The following is a 20,034-nucleotide window of genomic DNA, read 5'->3' as shown; positions in this document are numbered from 1 at the left end:
CAGACCTTACCATTCCGAATTGGAGATCGGCAATAATTTGTATTTTTAAGGTTCGGATTTTTAGGGTTTTCAGCTGAAATAAAATCGGATTACTATCAGTTATTTAATTATTTTATTGTCAGGTCCGGTATTTATTGAAGAATGTTTTATAATATAATACTAGTTCATGTTTTTTTTTTTTTATTGGATGCAACTTTTTTTATATTCTCATGACGTTAAAAACGGAAAAAAACTAAATCGGGTAAGTTATAAATTATAAATTAAAAAATAAATGATTTTTTATTGATTAAATGAATGAAAAGTGAAAAAAAAAAATACGTGCCTCCTGTGAGGTTTGAACTCACGACCCCTGGTTTACGAGACCAGTGCTCTGCCACTGAGCTAAGGAGGCTGGTTGATGGAGGCCGTCGATTTATTCGTATTTGAGTTACACGCTTGTGATTTTATTGTTTATACTATATAGTGAATAAATAGTTTGTTATACCTCAATTTTATTTTTATAACTCGTTAAATTATATTTGTGGTTTTTTTTTTAATATAAAAAATTTATCAATATTATTGTAATATTCATCTTAATTATTTAAACTAAATTCATTTATAGTATATTTTTTTTCATGTAACATTGTTTTCTTCACCGTAAGAAAAATTGTTTCGTGCAATAATTTTTCAATTATTGTATTCAGTGGTGTAGACCTCCGATGTCATATAATTTATTATAAATTTTAATAGAATATTTTATTTTGAGTTTAATTTAATAACATATTTATTTTGAAAAAGTTAATTAAGTTTACCGTTTTCTTATCTTTCTAGTAAATGTTTGTAGAACGTAATAATGATGTGTTGCGCTCACAAGTCACGCCCGTAAACGTCATTACTCTTTTCAAGAACCCCATTGTATGCTTAATAGCGAAGGTAAGGATTGAAGTAGTTTCCGATTGACTTTTCTGAAACGTTAAGGTTGTTTATCAATATACAAAGTCTAAATGTAGGTGGTTGGTTATTTAACTTATAAGCGAACCTTTTTACTGTTTTAAGGCATATCGACGCTGGTTATAAAGTGTATATAATTTCTCTAAGGATGCCTTACACACGCACACTCACGCGCGCATACACACACACACACACACACACACACATATATATATATATATATCACAAAAAGAGACTGGCCTAGATAAAGCAACGAATTAATTTATTCTCTTTGTGAGAAATTTCGACCCGGCCGAATTCCCGGTTAGAAAAAATAAATCGTTTCGTTTTTTACAATAGATTCTTACTGGTTATTAATTAATATTGAACATTTTCGGAATGTTTGGCACGTTCAGTAAAAATTTGTCTGTGTTAACTTTATTTTATTAATTAATTGATTAAATATATACTATCAGAGGAAAAGAAACCGGTCTTCTTATCCGATAATTCATGGACGAGAACACCTACTCGGTGCAGTTCAAACCAACTTTTATGATTTCCTTTGATATCATTTACGCAAAAGATTTTCTGGTTTATATATATGTATAGATTGCTTCTGATCATTGTGTAATGCCTAGTATACATACATTTTTTTTATTTCGATGTATTTCAAGCTAAAACTGGACATGCAGCCTACGTATTTTAATGTTAAGCCTGAGAGAGTGATATCGAAAAGGGATAAGTAGTTTGTGTGTGAGTGTAAGTACAATTTTAGTCGTCTTAAATCTGCCGGTTATATTAAGTTATAAGAATAAAATCGTGAACAACTTAGTAATAATGTAAAGTACACCGGTTCATCGGTCAGTGCACTTTCAAAAATTCTGGTTTACCACCCACAAGTAAGGTTAACCAGTATCGTTGTCTTATTTTATTTTTTAAATTTTTTCTATCCTCATGTGAGCTTTGTTCATGTCTTTTACCTAAATCGGCCTTCAAATTCAAGGACTTTTTTTCTAAATGTTCTGTACCGCATTGGAACCGATTTTTGTTAAAGAATGTTTGGTTTCATTTTAAGTTTATTTTTTAATTAGCCCTATATTATCATTTTTATTTTTAATTTTTATATTTTTCAGTTTTAATTCGTAAATGTCAGAATTTAAATAAAAAAAAATTGTTAATACAAGACTTAGAGATAATTTATACCAGAGATTTAATTAGTATTTTAAAATAAATCTGGTATTGGCTCTTATGCCGCATTTATTTACCACATTTATTTAATTCGGTTATACAGAATGTCCCACGAGGAAACTGACATACTTCACAGGTGTATTCCTCTCATCAAAATAATGAAAAAAGTCCACATAAGCACAGGTCTGGGAAGGGCTTTGTTAGCGAGTTACGGCTGACGAATGACTTCATCCGGAGTTCATCTTTTCCGGTGAAATGAATTTGTATTGAAATTTTTTGGATGTTAATTGAGGGACGAAATTAATGGTTTCCTATATCTTTTTAACCTGAAAAATTGAATAAAATAGGTTCAAAAACTGTATTTCCACATATAGGTTAAACTGTTTTCTGTGATATCCGATTTCGGATATCATGAAAACTACTGGAAATACTGTTTTTGAACCTATTTTATTCAAACTGAAATAATTATTGTTTGAAAACCGTGTTTTGTTAGGTTTGCTGTACAATAATTTTGTTAATGACTTATAGATGTGTAAAATTTATTAACAAAACTTGTAGAGAATTTAATTCTAAAAATAGTGATGCAACTCCAATAAAAAATAAAAAAAAACGTTTTAAAAACTCAAATTTTACTGAAAAAGTGACACAACAAAAAATAATTGTATAAAACCTCTCCCCAAAGATATTTGTTGAATGGGAAAAGCATTTAATAATTTAAAATACGATAAAATAAATTAACAAAAATTCAGATTTAAATATCAGAAAAAATATTATTTATTCGAGAATCAGGTGTTAGTAATATGAATAAAATATACGGAAAGGAATGAAAGATAAATATACTTTTTTCTTTAATATCAATTTTCACGTAGATGAAACGGTAAAGGAACTGAAGAAGGAAAAGTCGAATGTGTAATAAAGGTTCAGATTTGAGTATAACATTGTTCTTTTGTAGAAAAAACGTGAGTTGACAGAAAAACTGAATGATATTGGTTTACTGCCAAAAGAGAAATACAGTCTAAAAGTTAATATGATTAAACCACATGTAATAAAATGCAATAGAAAGGAAAATAATGAGGAATTTTGTTTATTAGATATTAAAATTATAAAGGCTAGACTAAGATTAAAACTGGTGCGAGCTAAATCAGGTTTCGTACAAGAAACAAAAATCGGTAGTATCAAATATACGAGAGGTCTGTAAATAAAATGAGACCGGTTCAGAAAAATTTTCCATTTACAATCCAAATTATAAATGGACTCTATCACCTTCGAAGTAGTTTCCTTGGGAAGCCGCGCAACACTTCAAACGGTTTTTCCATTCTTCATAGCAGTGTTGGAACTCAGAAACCGGAATATTCATCAGGTGGTCGGTTACATTTTTTTGAATGTTTTCTACTGTTCCAAAATTGTGTTCTTAGAGGTGTTTTTTTTTAAAGTCGGGAACAGGAAAAAGTCGCAGCGACTCAAGTAAGGTGGTTGAGGAAATATAGGAATGTTTTTCTTTGCCAAAAACTCATTAATTGAGATTACAGTGTGACAAGGTGCATTGTCATGATGCAGCATCCAGTTGTCTGTGATGGCTGAACTCACGCGGGCAACTCTTTTTCGCAGTCTTTCAAGAATTTTTTGGTAAACATATTGATTTACAGTCTTTCGTGTAGGCTAAAACTCCTTATGGTCAATGTCATTACTATCGAAGAAACAAATCAGTATGATTTTGATTTGTTCATTTTTGCTTTTTTGCAACGTAACTGATTCCCGGTCATCTGAAAATGGTTTAAACCACCTAAAAACTTGGGCTCGTGACAGAGCGTCATCTCCATACACCCTTTTCAATTTTGAAAAAGTTTCAGTAGCATTGTAATCGAGTTTAACTCAAAACTTGATCGCGCATTGTTGCTCGTAATAAGTATCACTCATTTTTGTAAGTCATAATAAAAACTCGTTTCAACGAAAAGTTTGTTTACGTCTCGCGTGGCAACAATAGACTAAAATTGTTAATACCTAATATAAATTATACGGTTCATATAACCATATGTTTACCGGTAACTTTACAGTGTTGCCACTTTGGCTGCCAAAAAATAAATTAGTCTCATTGCTCTATTTACAGACTTCGTATATCTCAGAATTAAAAGAGATTCTTGAAAATACTTATAAAGTGTAGGACTTCACAGTAATAAAATATGGACAACAGAAGATACAAAAAGGAAAAGAATATAAGTCTTTGGAATGTAATATTACAGAATAATGTTGAAAATTAGATATATTGATGAAATATAAAATGAAGAGGTCTTATGATAAATGTAGTAGAATCTTGTAGAGAGAGAATAGTTTGGCGGGTCGTATTTTTAAACATCTTGATTTACTAAATATGGTAATAAAATTTATTACGGAAAATAAAATTGTAGCGAGATAAAAAATTAAAAATACATAAAACAGAGATAATTTATGATGTAGTAAATTTCTTTAGGTTTAGAAGACAAAGAATAGCATCTATCTAACTGACTTGACTCAAGAGAAAAAAGTAAGTGCCTGTGTTCTGTTAGCCCTTGTTTTACATCGGTATAATAATAATGTTTTAGTTAACAGCAGAAATTAAAATTTTTTGAAACTTTTTAAAAGTTATGAATTTCAGTGTTCTGAAGTATACTAACTCTGATCTAATTTACCGTGCTGTATTTAATACTCCATAAATTTATACAAATATTTATGAGAAACGGCTGTTTTCTTATTCAGAGTGCTCTTTTGCTATTGTTTTTTGATTCGAATTACTTTCCCATCTAGATAGCGGTATAAGTCTAGGAAGAAAAGTACTGCAATCGGTTCAATTTGAGCATATGCAGTTTTCACCGGATCATGACGTTTTGATACCTAAGGAACCCAAAAAGCGGGATGGAAATTTTCCGGTTGATGTTCGTATGTACGTGTGTTCGATATTGGCCTCTAAATCACTTTTTATATTTTCAGAACTACCGGACCGATTTTGATGATACTTATTCAGATTATTTCCATACGTGGGCATTGATGCCATTAAATTTTCAACTTAAAAGGTGTAAGGCTGAATAGCAAGGTCACCGTCAGTTACCTCGAGTTATCGCCTAATTAAGGTCGTATTTTTCTTAGGCGCATTTGTTAAAAATTAAAAAATAACAATATTTGCAAAATCGCACCCCCACCCAAAAAGAAATGCTGTTATAGTTGTCTGCTATGTTGTGACGTTACAGGAAAGCGGTAGAGTTAAATAATGAATAATATTTAAAGTGTAAAAGAGTATCTCGATCTGGCTGGAACTCGATCGCCCGGTCGATTCGGTACCCAGTGCGTTAAGTCTCACGACTACATCAGTCTGCCGACCGTACAAGCGAATTTTTTTCAATTTAAGTTGTGAAATTACATTAGTTTAGTTATTCTGCTGATCATCGCCGCTAGTACCGTCACACCCACGCGAATTCAATACGGTATGCGCGCGAACTTTAGTTAGAATCATTGAATTAAATAAACGAAAAAATATATTTAAATAAAATGATAATTATTTTAAATTAAGTTTGTGTTAACCGTGAATCAGAAATAACCCACAATTGTTCAGCTTTTATTTCTTTAACAGTTTTTTTTTTAATGCATGTTTCTGCAGATTTATTATTAAAAATTTTGTTAATGGTTGTTTTTTTAAGTCAAAATATGATATTTTAAAATCAAAAAATTTTTAAATTTTAAAAAATTCCGGGTTTCTAAACTCACATTAGATTCATTAAGGAGATTCGAGCATTTATTTTGTTTTTAGCTTGTTCTGTGGGTCAAACGTCTTTACCATTGTGAATTTGAAATTTACCCGTCGATCAGTTGACTTTCCTCTAAGATCGTTGTGAAAATTTCCTATGGATGTATCCCAGAGGGTAATGCCATGGTTATATAGCAACAGAAATCAATGCCTAATTTGATTCATCGAAACTAAATCGGTTGTTACCGCTCAAAATTCTTTCTTCATAAATATGATGGATTGCGCCTTCTCATGTCTTCTCCTATGTCGGCGGCTAAAACTCTCACAAAATCAAACCTGCAGTGTTTTAAAAAAGAAAACAACAGTTTGACGGTTCATGTAAGAAGACAACATGAAAAGAATTCGAACTTCGTGTACCGATAGTATTTGTCCTTAGAACAAAGTCTTTCTCGTCGGATAATGAGACAGAATTAATTTTTTCTATATCCATATCTCTCAAAAGCCGCGATCAATTCCCTCTCCCTTTTCCTTATCGTAAATCCTTCACGCTTCCACACAACGAGACTTTTTAAAGTTAGCATTTGGATTCCTTTTCTTTAAGTCCAAATTATTATTACACACTAATTCACTCTTCTTATTGAAGACTTCCTTTGCCATCGCTATCCTTCCTTATATTTCCATTGCGCTCTTCCAGTCCTCTGTCATTATAATCTTCAAATATCTGTATTTTTTTATTTTTTCGTTTGTCTTTACCATTTAATGCTGTTTGTTATTTACTTCCATGACTTCAGTTTTTCCTGCATTTATTCTTATTCTATGTTCTTTCACTCCTTTCTCCCGGGCTAAGTAACAATCTTTGAAGCACGTGCGTGTAATCAGCTGGAATTACTATACCATCGGCAATCCTTGTGCATCTTATTTTTCGCCTTGCTATACTTATTATTTCTTCTTTCTTCTTTTTTCATTTTTTGTTTTCTTCTTTCATATCTTCCTTATCATATCTTCAATGTAAATGTTGACAGTGTCGGTGAGAGGCAGAATTCTTCCGTAACACTTGACCTTTCTTTCTTTTTCCTGTTTAGCCTCCAGTAATGCCGTTCAGATAATACTTCAAAGGATGATATGCATGAGTGTAAATGAAGTGTAGTCTTGTACAGTCTCAGTTCGACCGTTCCTGAGACTATGGTCAATTGAAACCCAACGACCAAAGAACACCGGTATCCACGATCTAGTATTCAAATCGGTATAAAAGTAAACTGCCTTTACTAGAACTTGAACGCTGGAACTCTCGACCTCCAAATCAACTGTTTTGAGAAGACGCGTTCACCACTAGACCAACCCGGTGGGTTCCATAACACCTGACCTAACATGATGTAAGCTTAACTGATCCCATAATCCCATAATACACCGACTGGACCTTAATATGTAATTACCGATGCCCAAGCAATTACAACGGGATAATTTGTGTGTGAACTATTTATAAGAACATAATGAAAATTAATACTTAAATGTATTTATTTATATGATGTCCTGGGTTCGAATCCGATGATGATTTTTTAATAATTTTCAAAATATTCTAATATAATTTAAACTTATGTAATGAATTTACGATGAATAAATACAAATAAATAAAGACTCACGATAGAGTTTCCTTAAATCACAAATATTAAGTAACTCACAAAGCACCATTTTGGTTCATTCAACGTAGAAGAGAAGTCACTTTTTACTTTTATTACTGTGTTAAGGATTTATCCAGTTTTTTTTTTTATTTACGAGGCTCGGCTGATAAATTTTGCACATATATGCGTAGCATGGGAATGAAAAGAGATATTGGAATGAAATAAAAAATTAATGAAAGTGCAGTACGTTAGCTACAAAATGCAGTATTTATTTTTCAATATAATCCCCGTTTACACCGATACAATTTTCCCAACGTGTGACAAGTTTTTGCATTCCGTCGCTGAAAGATTCTGGCGGTGTTTCTCGGATCCAAGTGGCCACAGCTTCCTTCACTTCATCGTCGGTGGTGTAATGATTACCTTTGAGATCCCTCTTGAGATGAAGGAAGAAGTGGAAGTCGCACGGAGCCAAATCCAGCGAGCATGGCGAATGCGGAATAGGCTCAAACTTCAGCTTGCGGAGAGCCATCAGAGAGTTCGCGCGGTACCCCTCGTGCACAGATTTTACGGTAACCTAGTCGCTCGATAATATGGCCTCTATAAATATACCTAATTGAATAGCGATGCGTTGTTGGGCGATTCGCCGGTCACTTTGAAGCAAATCGTTCACTTCCTTTCAATGTCTCTCGTCAGTCACAGAAACTGGTCATCCGCTGCAAGGGGCGTCCTCAATTGTCCACTTTACATTCGCGAAATTTCAACGCCCACCTAATAACAGTACTCCTGTCGACAGTTTCATTACCGTAAACCGCTTTTAAACGATGAAAAATATACGTAAGATTGACATTTTCTGCTGTTAAAAATTCGATCACTTCGCGTTGTTTTAAGCGTGTTGACATATTGACCGTACTCGACTCCATTTTAACTGCTACCGAAAATAAACCGATAAATGGATTTCAACGCATTATCCCAGTTTGTAGATAGGGATTTTAGCTATCATGTGCTGCCACGTCCAACTTGATAGTAACTTTTGTCTCCTTGTAGCACGCTTGTGTGCAGAATTTACCAGTTGATCCTCGTAAAATTAAATCAATTTAATGATAATAGGATAATAATGAGAAATCATAAAATTCATTGCTAAGGTCAGTTCATACTTTTTACATAATGTTATATGATAAATATTGTCTAACATAAAATATAATGACTTTTAATTTGTTACGTACTGGTTGCATTGGTTTAATCCCTTTACGTAAAAGATCAAAGGCCGTTCTTTTTTACTTGTCAAATACAGTAGTAAATGTAAATTTGTTTTGGGACTTTTGTTTCCTTTTATAATGTGAAGTTAAACTAATTTATTCATACGTTGTAATGAGCTCATACCGGTTCTAATTAATTAATAAATGAATTCATATATTCAAGCACATATACAGAAAGAGAATGCTCCAAGAGATTCCTAGTAAACTACAGGGTATTTCTCATATTGAAATAATTAAACGCGTTTGTATAATCACGGTTCCCCAACGCTTGTTTTCTGTGTCGGGGTTTGACAAACATTTTCCTCTTTTTGCTTTTAAATATAAAACAGCGCGCTACTGCACTTATGAGAAAGAGATTTATGCGGCTGAATAAATTATAAAGTGTAATTATATAGGATTAAAGACATTGATCCCAATATAAATACTTTATATTGGGACTTTAAAATACTTTTAAAATAAGTATTTTAAATATTTATAAGTATTACTTATAAATACTTTATAATGTAATACTTTACATTAAATACTTTGAAATCCTCGTAAAATATTGAAAAAAGATTGCAAAAAAATGTTTTTTTCATGTTTATTAAATATTAGAAAATTGTAGAAAACAAATAAATTTTTTATTTTGAATCTTGTAAAGTATATATTGTGAACAATTCGTTTAAAATAATCGACTGTAATTACGCCAAGAAAGGTAGATAAATCTTTTTCAATAAAAGTAATGCAGAAAAATTACTCTGATTACAGGTTTTGGGTTAGAATGAGTTATTATAACTAATATCAAAATAATTTAATTAACAAACATCATTATTTCATAAATTAATCGGTTATTTTACGAAATTAAATGTTTACATCGCTGTTTGAGTTTTTCACAAACAGACTAAATTTTTTCGTTTGCGAATTGCAAATGAGATCACCTTCTCAAACAGTCTTGATTTCTGCGGTGACTGATATGATTCTTTGTAAAACTTCATAACTTTTGAAATTCTTTCAAACGATTTTTGAAAAAGAAAACGAGAGTATTCATATCAAGTGATCGTGCTTTTTATCCAATTTTATAAATCATCCGGTTCGAAAATGTTCTATTCATATGATACAGTGGCGAAAAAATTAATCAGAACACAGTATTTTTAACATAAAATTTTATTTTTAAAATAAAAAATGTTTAATAGACAAATTTAATAGTTTATTATCCTCCTTCGTTTTTGATTTTCTCATTAATCCTCTGGCATTGATTCCACTAAGGTAGAACAATGATTTTTGATTTCTTCATCTCGAAACCAAACCTGTATCACTGAACTACTAAGGTCAGTTTTTGCGCTACAATTTATTTTCCCAAGTCTTCTTTTTAGTATACCCCGTAAATCTTCAATATGATTCAAATCGGGGGAGTTTCCTGGCCACGAGAGCACTCGAGGTTTTTGGTTTTTGAAGAAATCTTTTGCTTTCTTTGATGTGTGACATGGTGCAAGGAGGTCCTGTTGGAAAATGAGTTCTGGGTTCTTCTGCATAGGTGGGAATAATTTTCTTTGGAGTATGTTAATGTATTGATGCGATATCATCATCCCATCCACAGGCATAAGTGCTCCTGACTCTTCATATGTAAAACATCCCCAAAACATCTTTTTGACTGTTTGTTTGGGAGTGTTGCAGGTGTGCTGGCGTAGTAGTTTCTCATCTGCTGACTTATGAATGTAGGCTATTCTTTCCCCTTGGACAAATAAATGAGTCTCGTCTGAAAAATTTTTTTTTTCCGCATCACAATAGTACATTCTTTATGTTCCTTTGCCGATTGAAGTTTTTTTGTCTTCATAACCTGTGTCAGTAACTGCTTTTTTTGAGGTTTCCGAGCAATTATCCCACTGCCAACAATTTTCTACGAACTATCATATCGGAAACATTAGTACCACTGGCTATCAAGTCTGTTAGCTGGCTAACAATCGTGGATTAATTTTTCTTTTTCTTATTAGTAATCGATCCTGTGAAGGGGTGGTTTTCTTTTTCGTTTCCACATTTTCCTTTTCTCTTTGGAGTGACGGAACCTGTTTCCCTAAACCTTTTCACGATTTTATTTATAGTACCGAACCCCCAAGCTATTCTTACTGGCAATTTATCTTTGAGTTAGTTGTTTGTGTTGGAGGACAGAGCAACAATTTTTGACCGCTTTTTTTAAGTTTATATCCATTGTTTTAACTAGAAATGAATAACAAACTTATAACAGAAACTCACAATTCAAAAAACTAATTGATAAATTATAAAAGCACAAAAACCAGTAATTTTGTTTATATATGAACTAACAACATAACCTGAAACACCAAAAAGCAAGTAGTTTGCCACAGAATGAAAATTCCGTACAACAGAACAAAAATTCCGTTTGTTCGGATTAATTTGTTCGCTACTGTAGATAGGTAGTAGAACGATAAACAACGCAACGTGTTCGTGTACGAACCACGTATTTTATGCAGCACTAAACATTATCAATTATTACCATTGCAATGAATTAAATTAATCTCATTGTAAGGTATTGTAGACGATAGAATATTCTTCTTTTTCTGTTTAGCCTCCGGAAACACAGTAAGTTATTACTTAAGAGGATGATATGTATGATTGTAAATGAAGTGTAGTCTTGTACAGTCTCAGGTCGACCGTTCCTGAGATACGTGGTTAATTAAAACCCAACCACCAAAGAACACCGGCATCACGATCTAGAATTCAAATGAGTATAAAAGTAAATGCCTTTACTAGGATTTGTACCTGAGAACTCTCGTCTTTGAAATCAGCTGATTTGCGATGACGAGTTTACTATAGACCAATACGGTAGATTAAAACACAGAATACTAATATTGCGTAGTATTACAGCGCGTTTAGCGACAGAATAATAAATTATTTAATCAAGACACTGCAGACAGACAAATATTCAACGTAAATTTTCTGTATTGTTATCGAAAATGTAACTAATTTATGTTTTTAGCGTGTAAATTGTCGATTTGTTTACTTTCCCGGCTGTAGCTGAAACAGGAATGTGTATAAATCGGTAAAAAAACAATCTAAAAACGTTGATTCTTCCAAGTTTTATGCCTTGGAGATGTCTTTAAAAAAAATAGTTTTAAATAAATTGTAAATCATCTGCGAAAACATTTTTTCTTCTAATCCTCCCAAGTAAAAAAAAATGTATTTTTGTTAAACTGATGTTTGTGTGTATGTTCTTGTATTTGGCCTGTATTTGTTCTTATAACTCTGGACCCCGTTGAATGATTTTTATCAAACTTGATAGTCAGGAACTACCTTCGTAAGTAAAGAGTGTTAATTTTTTTGCAAACATTGGAAAACGGTGACGGGGTGTTTTAGCCGAAAAAATAAAATGTCAAGTTTTTACTTGAGCGTTTTAGCAATTTTTTTTTTTTTACAGAAGTTGAAGTTTTTTTTATCGACATCACAAATTATCAAAATGTTTTATTTAATGTTCACTCCTTCCCAAAATATTATATTTTTTTTTAGCTAAATTTTGCTTTGATCTAATACACAATCGACGCGCCGATCATGTATAGCTAGATCAAGGATACGCCGCAGCATAGTCGGAAAAGTTATGCAATTCATTGCCGGCTTTTTTTTACAAGAATTTGTTCAGAATTAAATTCTCTAAAAGTTTTATGTGTTTATTACCCATTTAACAAATTGATTGTTCATCAAACATAAAAAATAGGGTTTCTTACCCCAATTTATTGCTTTTCACCCCAAATCTTTCAAAAACTACCTCAGATATGGGTTCTGTGACCTATTTTATTCGATTTTTCATATCAAAAACCATAAAAAATCATTAATTTTGCCCCTTAATTAACTTTCTAAAAATTTTAGTACGACCTCATTTCACCGGGGTAACTGAAATCCGAGCGAAATCTTTCACTAGCCGTAACTCGCAAACGAAGCATTTTAGTGCATATCTTTTTATGAACTTTTTCCATTATTTTCACGAGTAGAATAGATTATGAAAGTCCCGGGAGAACTTCGTGATACTCTCTATATACTCAGACGTGTACTAATACATACATATATATAATCTATAAATAGCAACTGCATTAAATCAAACAGTAATGCTTAAATACATTATACCTACAAACATGTAATAATCTAACTGAAGTAGAAGTTAGAGATAGTAAGTAACTTTGTTATAAATGAATTAATAATTGAGAGAACATCCTGACCTCCGTAGGGGAAGACCCCCCCCCCCCTCCGTTGTGACAATCTCGGTCGCCACACCACCCACTCCGTTCCTAGCCCTGATGTGCTTTGAGAGAACAGTAATAATAATAATAATAATAAGCATGTTCGTTCGGGAAAGCCTCATTAGACTTCTCATTAATAATTTGAAGATTTCAAAAGGCGGCTATTAAAATTTTGTAATCGTTAATAGCTTCGTAAGTATTGCCTTTATCGAATTGTGTGTGTTTTTTTTATTTTTATTAGATAGAATTTTAAGCCCGTTTATTGCGAACAAAATGGTAACTTATTTGTTAAAATCGATGGTGAATACCATCGATTAAAATAATTAAATAACTAAAATAATTAAAAGTGGATTACTAAAAAGTATGCAGTCTTGACAACTTTGTGTCCGTTTTCTCGCAATAATTTATCCCTTTTTAAGTAAAAGGAAAATTGTATCTGTTCAAATATTTTGTATTTATTGATGAATCTGGCATTTTCATTCGTTAATTTTGCAAGAAATTCTGGTTAAAGAATAACAACCGTAAGTTCTAGTCCTGAAACGTTTCATCCCACTTGTGAGTCGGAAGGGTGGAAGTAAATAACGTTAGAGGATTAGGCGTAAAAGTTATTTTAAATCTCTTTATCATTATTTTAATAGTTTTCTAATAATTAACATAACCTGGTCTGGCGATCAATAGTTGTAACAAGCTATATGTAACCTTTTCCCCTACCTAAAGGCTCCGACTCAAAGAAAGTTGCTCTATATATCTGGAGATATCAGGAATATCATACGAATTAATCAAGCTTCCGCGTTATATCATCCCATCGTAATCTTGTTTGATTCTTGATTGTTACTGACGCCGTAACATTTCTTAAATTACATCAATTACGATTCCTCGCTTAAGTAATGAGTAGAAACCGGATTCTATGCATTTCATATTAAGCCCATTCTCACCGGTTATTGCACATTTTCCTTAAAATATAGTGATGATGATGCATATTTTCGCTATATTTAAAATATTTTTCGGTAGGGTACCTTGTTAATAAATGAAATCTTACGTTGTAGCCGGCCAAACCTATTAGCTGCACGGTTCTTAGAGCGCACTTAGCAGCCTCGGAACAGTACCCTTGATTGTTTATGTTTACAAAAGTAACAAAATGTTAAATAATTGTTAATTGTCGAGTTTATAGGTATGTTATTCAACTACTTACTAATTTTATATTGGTTCTGAAATAAAAAAACTAAAAATTACTATTTTTTATTATTATTTAAAGTTTCATATTTTGACACTTTTCATGTATATTTTAAGCATATTTTAATGCATATTTCAAGCTTTTTATGTTGCATATAATCCGGTCTCTAGTAATGAGTCTACATTAAGTTTCTAGTATTAAATTCAATCATTTTTTTTTTTGAAATATAGTTTTGACAAAGTAGAAGAAAATAAGCGGTCAAAATTTTCATAAAAATTTTATTCTTAATAAAAATCTTTATTTTTACGTTTGTCGTAGTTACAGCATAATTTTATATTTTTCTATTAGGTTTTATCTTTAATTAATTTTTAATAATTTTTTTAAGTTTTGCTTGTACACATTTAGACTAAAATTATTTTTAATATATATGATGCAATATTACCTTTTGAAAGGAAAGTACTTTTAAGTTCAAGGTCATGCAATACTCTTTATTGTACACCCTGTCCGTGGCTACCATATTAACATATCTGCCCACACTTTTTTTTCTAATCCACTTATAATTGATGTGCTCTGATACCTTGTTTCTGTGTACACGCGTGCGTTTGTTTCTGAAGGAAAAATTAGTTTTAGCTTAAAAAAAAAAATCGATTTTGAAGATATAGTAATATATTTATATATTACTCTAATATTATCGAGGCTAAAAATATTAGTAATTGTAATTCTCATCGTAATATCTATTTTTACCACTCGATTCTAGTGAAATAATTTTTTTAAATATACGTTATTGTTTGAACGTAGTATCATTTTCGGTTAATATTTTCGTTTCTTTTTACGATTAGGTATTAAATAAATTACTATTTTAATCGAACGAGTACATAATTAAACATTACATAAATCGACAGATCAGGAATGGATATGTTACTTCAAGGATAAAACGAACTTCCTCACCATTTACTTTGATGATTTAAAGGAATCCGTGGTAAAACTTTGATCAAACGCAATATTAAATATAGTAAGTATCGTTTATAGTAACATCAGATATAATGACCAAAACGCTTCTCTTGGTTGTTCGGTATGTTGTTAATACATAAATACAGTGCATATATTTATAATTACATCGGTTATTATAACATTTTTTCTACTGCAATGCAACATTTTACCGCTTATAATGACGGACGAAAGCGTCTAGTCAGTAACATAGTATAACTACACTGTAGCTACAGAAATATTTTTACGGTTAAAATGAGTCACAATTCCCTTTTTTCTTAAATAGTTCTTGTTTTTTTATCTTCTTTTTGTACCAGATTATTGTAAACTGAAGCAGTCGCACATTCGGTTATTAATCTTTTGCTATCAGCGTATCATATCTTGCAAGTACGGTAGTTTACTTTACGTATCCTGTGTAATTCATTCAATAGTGATTTAATTAATACATTCGCGATAGAGGAAAAGGCACACCTTATCAGGAGGTTAAAGAATGGCGAAACTAATAAGGATAATGCTTCTTCCAGAGCTGCAATGAAAACCGTTCATCCGGTTTCTCAGTTTTACAGAAATTGCTAATGAAACAAAGACCGTTTGTTTTGATTTAAAAAATAACCTTTAAAGACTGTATTACAACACGAAATGTTCGAAACAAAGCAAAATAACGGGCTTTTTGGAAAAAGAGTAATTTTTATCTATCTTCTTTTACTCTGACGTATTTGTATTGATTATTGCATATTTTTGTTTTTTTATTTTATTTTATTACGGAAATAAATTATTATTACTCGTATTTTTAATGATTATTTTACTGTTTTATAATGCCTATGTAGATGCATATTAAAGTAGTACCATTAAGTTATCTATACATCGATTATAATGACCTAAAATCGTCAGTCTGTTGGATGATATTATAGATATTTACTTTATATGAAAATAATCGAATTGTAAATATGTGAAAATCCTAAACAATATTAATTAAAAAAAAAAAATGAAATTTTAGAAAATATTAATGAAAGTATTTAGATCTATATTATTTTTAAATGTTAAAAAATATGGTTTTTTTCCTTCTTCGCCCTTCCCGCGTAGCCACGGGGCTCCTCCTCTGGACCCCCTCTGTGTCCATTATCCTCGCGGTTAAGAGAACAATGCTGATAAACAACAATTAAAGCCTTAAAAGCTTTCTTTCCTCCAACACTCTCTCGTTCTTGAGATAAAAAGCTCCTATTGTAGACAAACATATACCTTTTTTCCCCTTTTCGTTACCCTAAAATACAGTATATCTCGGGAAGGGTTCAAAGTCGAAAGGTAATGTTATAAAAGGCTTGGTCCATTATTTTTACGTCGAAGAAGGAAATCAAAAACTGTATTAGTTAGTCGTCGAAGAAGAAAATGCATAATTTCACCCCCAAGGGAACTAGGGTCTCAATCTATAGCTTAAAACCTTTCTTTGGATAACACAAATGTATCCTGAAAATTTGAAAGCAATCAGTTAGTTAGTTCTCGCGTAATGCTGTTAAACAGAGACATCCACAAATTGTCGTATTTATATGTAAGATTTAAAAATTCATCGACGATCTAATATTGGTTCTGTTGTAAAAGAAAATCGTTTAATTTATTTTAAATAATTTGGTAAAAAAAAATATTTTTTGTAATCTATTAAAAGCGACTGCAGAAGTATGATAAGGGGTTTCCTTACATCGAAATATTTTGCTGTGCTACAATAAAATATTATATTTTAATTATATTATTATTATTATTATTATTTTATTATATTATTATTTTTTTTTAATAGGTATTATTTTATATATACAGTATATATATGCTAGCAGCAGGGAGCGCCTACGGCTCACCTCTGCCCTGGTGGGCGGCGTCTCGGAATGCTATTATTAGGTGTCAAAAATTGATTACCACTAGTGTAAAATTTTTTTTTTTTAATAATGAAAATTGATAAAGAAAAAACGAAAAAAGGGTTCGTCATCGTTCAGTTAAGCACCCTTCCTCTTTGGGAAATAAATTCTTTCATCCGGAGGTGCTGGGTTCAAATTCCGGTCAGGCATGGCATTTTCATTCGCTAAAAATCATTCGTCTCGTCATCTGAAGCAATACCTAACGGTGGTTTTGGAGGTTAATCGATAGTATTTTCAGTATCGATTTATTTATATCGAAAATAGTTGTGTATTAATATCTGATAAGATATTGAATGAATGAACTACGGTAGTAAAATTTACTAATTTGTTTTATAATTATTATTTATTGTTTATAAGCATTTAAGAAAAAAAATCTTATGATTTTTTGACGGGCAGTATGTTCGATCATGTAAGCATGTTGTTAAGGGGGGCACATACATACACACATACAAATGCCCTTTAGTAGGGTAGGATATATATATATATATATATATATATATACACACGTAGTAAAGAAAGTAAATTAGTTAATATAAATTCATTAATAAATTAGAATTTGTTATACAGATTGTCTTGTTTCATATTGATGGTATCAAATAATTATCTCCCATTTTTGTGTCTTGAAAATTCGTTATGAATTTTTTTATAGAAGCCGAACTATTATACTTAGACGGGAATATATTTAGGCATAATATATATTTAATAATGATAACCTTTAGCGGATTTTTTCAAATTGAATGGTTCAACGCGAAACAATGCGGTTTTATTTTTTTTGTAAAAGAAATCAATCGATCGTTTCCAGTAGGTGGGTGACCAAACTGATGCGTACAAGTTAGCTGTTACGTATTGCTTTTATCGATCACTTCTACTTCATGACGCATTTTTAAGACTTTTTTATCTACATTTCTATGATTTGTAGTTATTAGTGAATCATATTTTTTGGTAAGGGCTTACGTGTTTACATCAATTTGCATAAACATATTTATGAAATGATATCACGTACACTTTCCAGATTTACCCTTAAGATTTCCAGATATGATAATTTTTTAATCGAACCTTTTATATTTCGGTTAAGATGAATTATCTTTTCCTTATACATTTATTTTTTAACTTTAATTTTTAAAACCGGTGAGTTTCTTTTTTTTCTTTTTTTTTAATTATTCTGGTTTGTAAAAGTTGTATAGTCTCTTTAATTTTATCTTCTTTGTAGAATCTTCTACATGTAGTAATCTATTACTTCTACATGTAGTAATCATGATGTCATTATGATGTTAGATCGGACAATAGTTAAAGCATAAACAACAATTCGTATCTGAGAAAAAGCGTAATTACGAAATAATTAAGATTTATTATCTATTTATTACTTCTCGTATTTAATCCTCCTCAATCGTTCCGTCGTAGTATAAGACTTTAAATTCTAATCTCAAACAAGCTTTTGGGTTATTTTTCTAACAATTTTTAATAATTACGTTATTATTGTTGGATTTTCTGCCTCCTAAAAATTCCTTCAATTTACGATTCTAAAATAGATTAGTAGACTCAACAACATTAACATTGAATTTGAATTGAAGAAATAAGAAAGATTGTCCGGTAGAAGCCTCCCCTAATAATTTCATAATGAATGAAAGGTAATTAAAGGATTTTAAATACGCGGTGAGAATATCGGATGAAAAGGAAGAGTTGGTAAAGTAATGGAAGATGTTTATAAAGGAAAGAAAAGAAGTAATCGCTCAAGGAATAGATTTTTGGTTATTATCTCTACTGATAAAAGAAGCGGAATGTCTTTAGGCGAATGAAGTGGTTGGCAAGGTTTAGAGAAAACTACAGTAAATTAGAAAGAAACCGAAATCGAGACGAGTATGCGCAAAGGTTTGTGGAAAGATAAAGAAAAAAATTATTTTAGCGGTCCGTACTGCATGGAGATGGTAACTTCTAATATATCTATATATGTTGGATGAGCCATCACAGATTATAACACATATGAAGTTCGAAATTGAGAAAGACAGAAATAATCGGTCCAATTTGAGCATATGTGGTTTTCACCCGATCTTTACGTTTTGACATCTAAGGAATTCAAAAAAACCCAAAAATCGGATGGAAATTTTCCGGATGTTCGTATGTAGGTGTGTATGTTCAGTGTCCCCCCCGCCCAACCTAAATCACCTTATATCTCCTGAACTATTCGACTACTTCTTCTATATATGGGGTATTCATGCCATTAAATTCTCAATTTAAAAGTTAAGGAGATAAGTTTGTAGACCAAGGTTACCTCAGTATCTCGAGATTTCACCCGATTAAGGTCTTATTTTTCTTAGGCACATTTGTTAACGATTAGCAAAAATTGTTTTGCAAACTCGCATCTCCACCCCAAAAAATGCTCTAAATAAGCTAGTGTCTAGGTGGGTGTACTGGTGGGTAATCAAAATTACCCCTCTCACCCGAAAGGAGAGCTAGTGTAGCACTGACGTACAACTGCTGTAGTCGTCCGCTATGTTGTGATATCACAGTTAAGCGGTAGAATTAAATGAATGAATAATACTTAAAGTGGCCGTTACTACCGCCACGTCCGCGCGAATGAAGTACGGTATGCGCGCGGGCTTTAATTAGGATCATTGAATTAAATAAAAGAAAAATATTATATTTAAATAAAAAGATAAATATTTTAAACCAGGTTTTGTGTGTAAGCCGTGTATCAGAAAAAAGCCGCGTGACGGAAAAGTCCTACAACTGTGTTGTCAGCTTATTATTTATATATATTTATAATTATATTAATGTAGCTTTATTTAATTGTTGAATTCGAAGTATTTTTGCCCAAAAATTAGTTGCTAAACATGTGAGGAAGAAAAAAGATATTCCTGATTTCCAGAGAGTGCCTTAGCTAACGAATACCGTCGACGGAAAGGAAATCTATTTTCGTCGTTTGAACTTTTATTATTTTTATAAAGACTTTTTTTTAAAGATTTTTATAAAGGTTTTTTCTTTTGTCTGTGTTTTCTTTTTTGTCAGATCGCAAAATTTATTTTATGAAGCATATTCATGTTTTAAATAAAAATAAAAAT

The 20,034-nt window shown here is 31.4% G+C and overlaps 1 non-coding gene across 1 annotated transcript; it reads right to left on the bottom strand.

The window, feature by feature from the left end:
• Positions 1 to 319: 319 nt before the first annotated feature.
• Positions 320 to 391, bottom strand: TRNAT-CGU (transfer RNA threonine (anticodon CGU)). Its single transcript has one exon. It is a non-coding gene; the product is annotated as a tRNA-Thr (tRNA).
• Positions 392 to 20,034: the final 19,643 nt, after the last annotated feature.

Source organism: Lycorma delicatula, chromosome 10 (genome assembly GCF_047948215.1).
Source record: "Lycorma delicatula isolate Av1 chromosome 10, ASM4794821v1, whole genome shotgun sequence".
NCBI lineage: Eukaryota > Metazoa > Arthropoda > Insecta > Hemiptera > Fulgoridae > Lycorma > Lycorma delicatula.
Note: the sequence above shows the minus strand (reverse complement) of the source record. Positions and strands in the feature narration are given on the sequence as shown.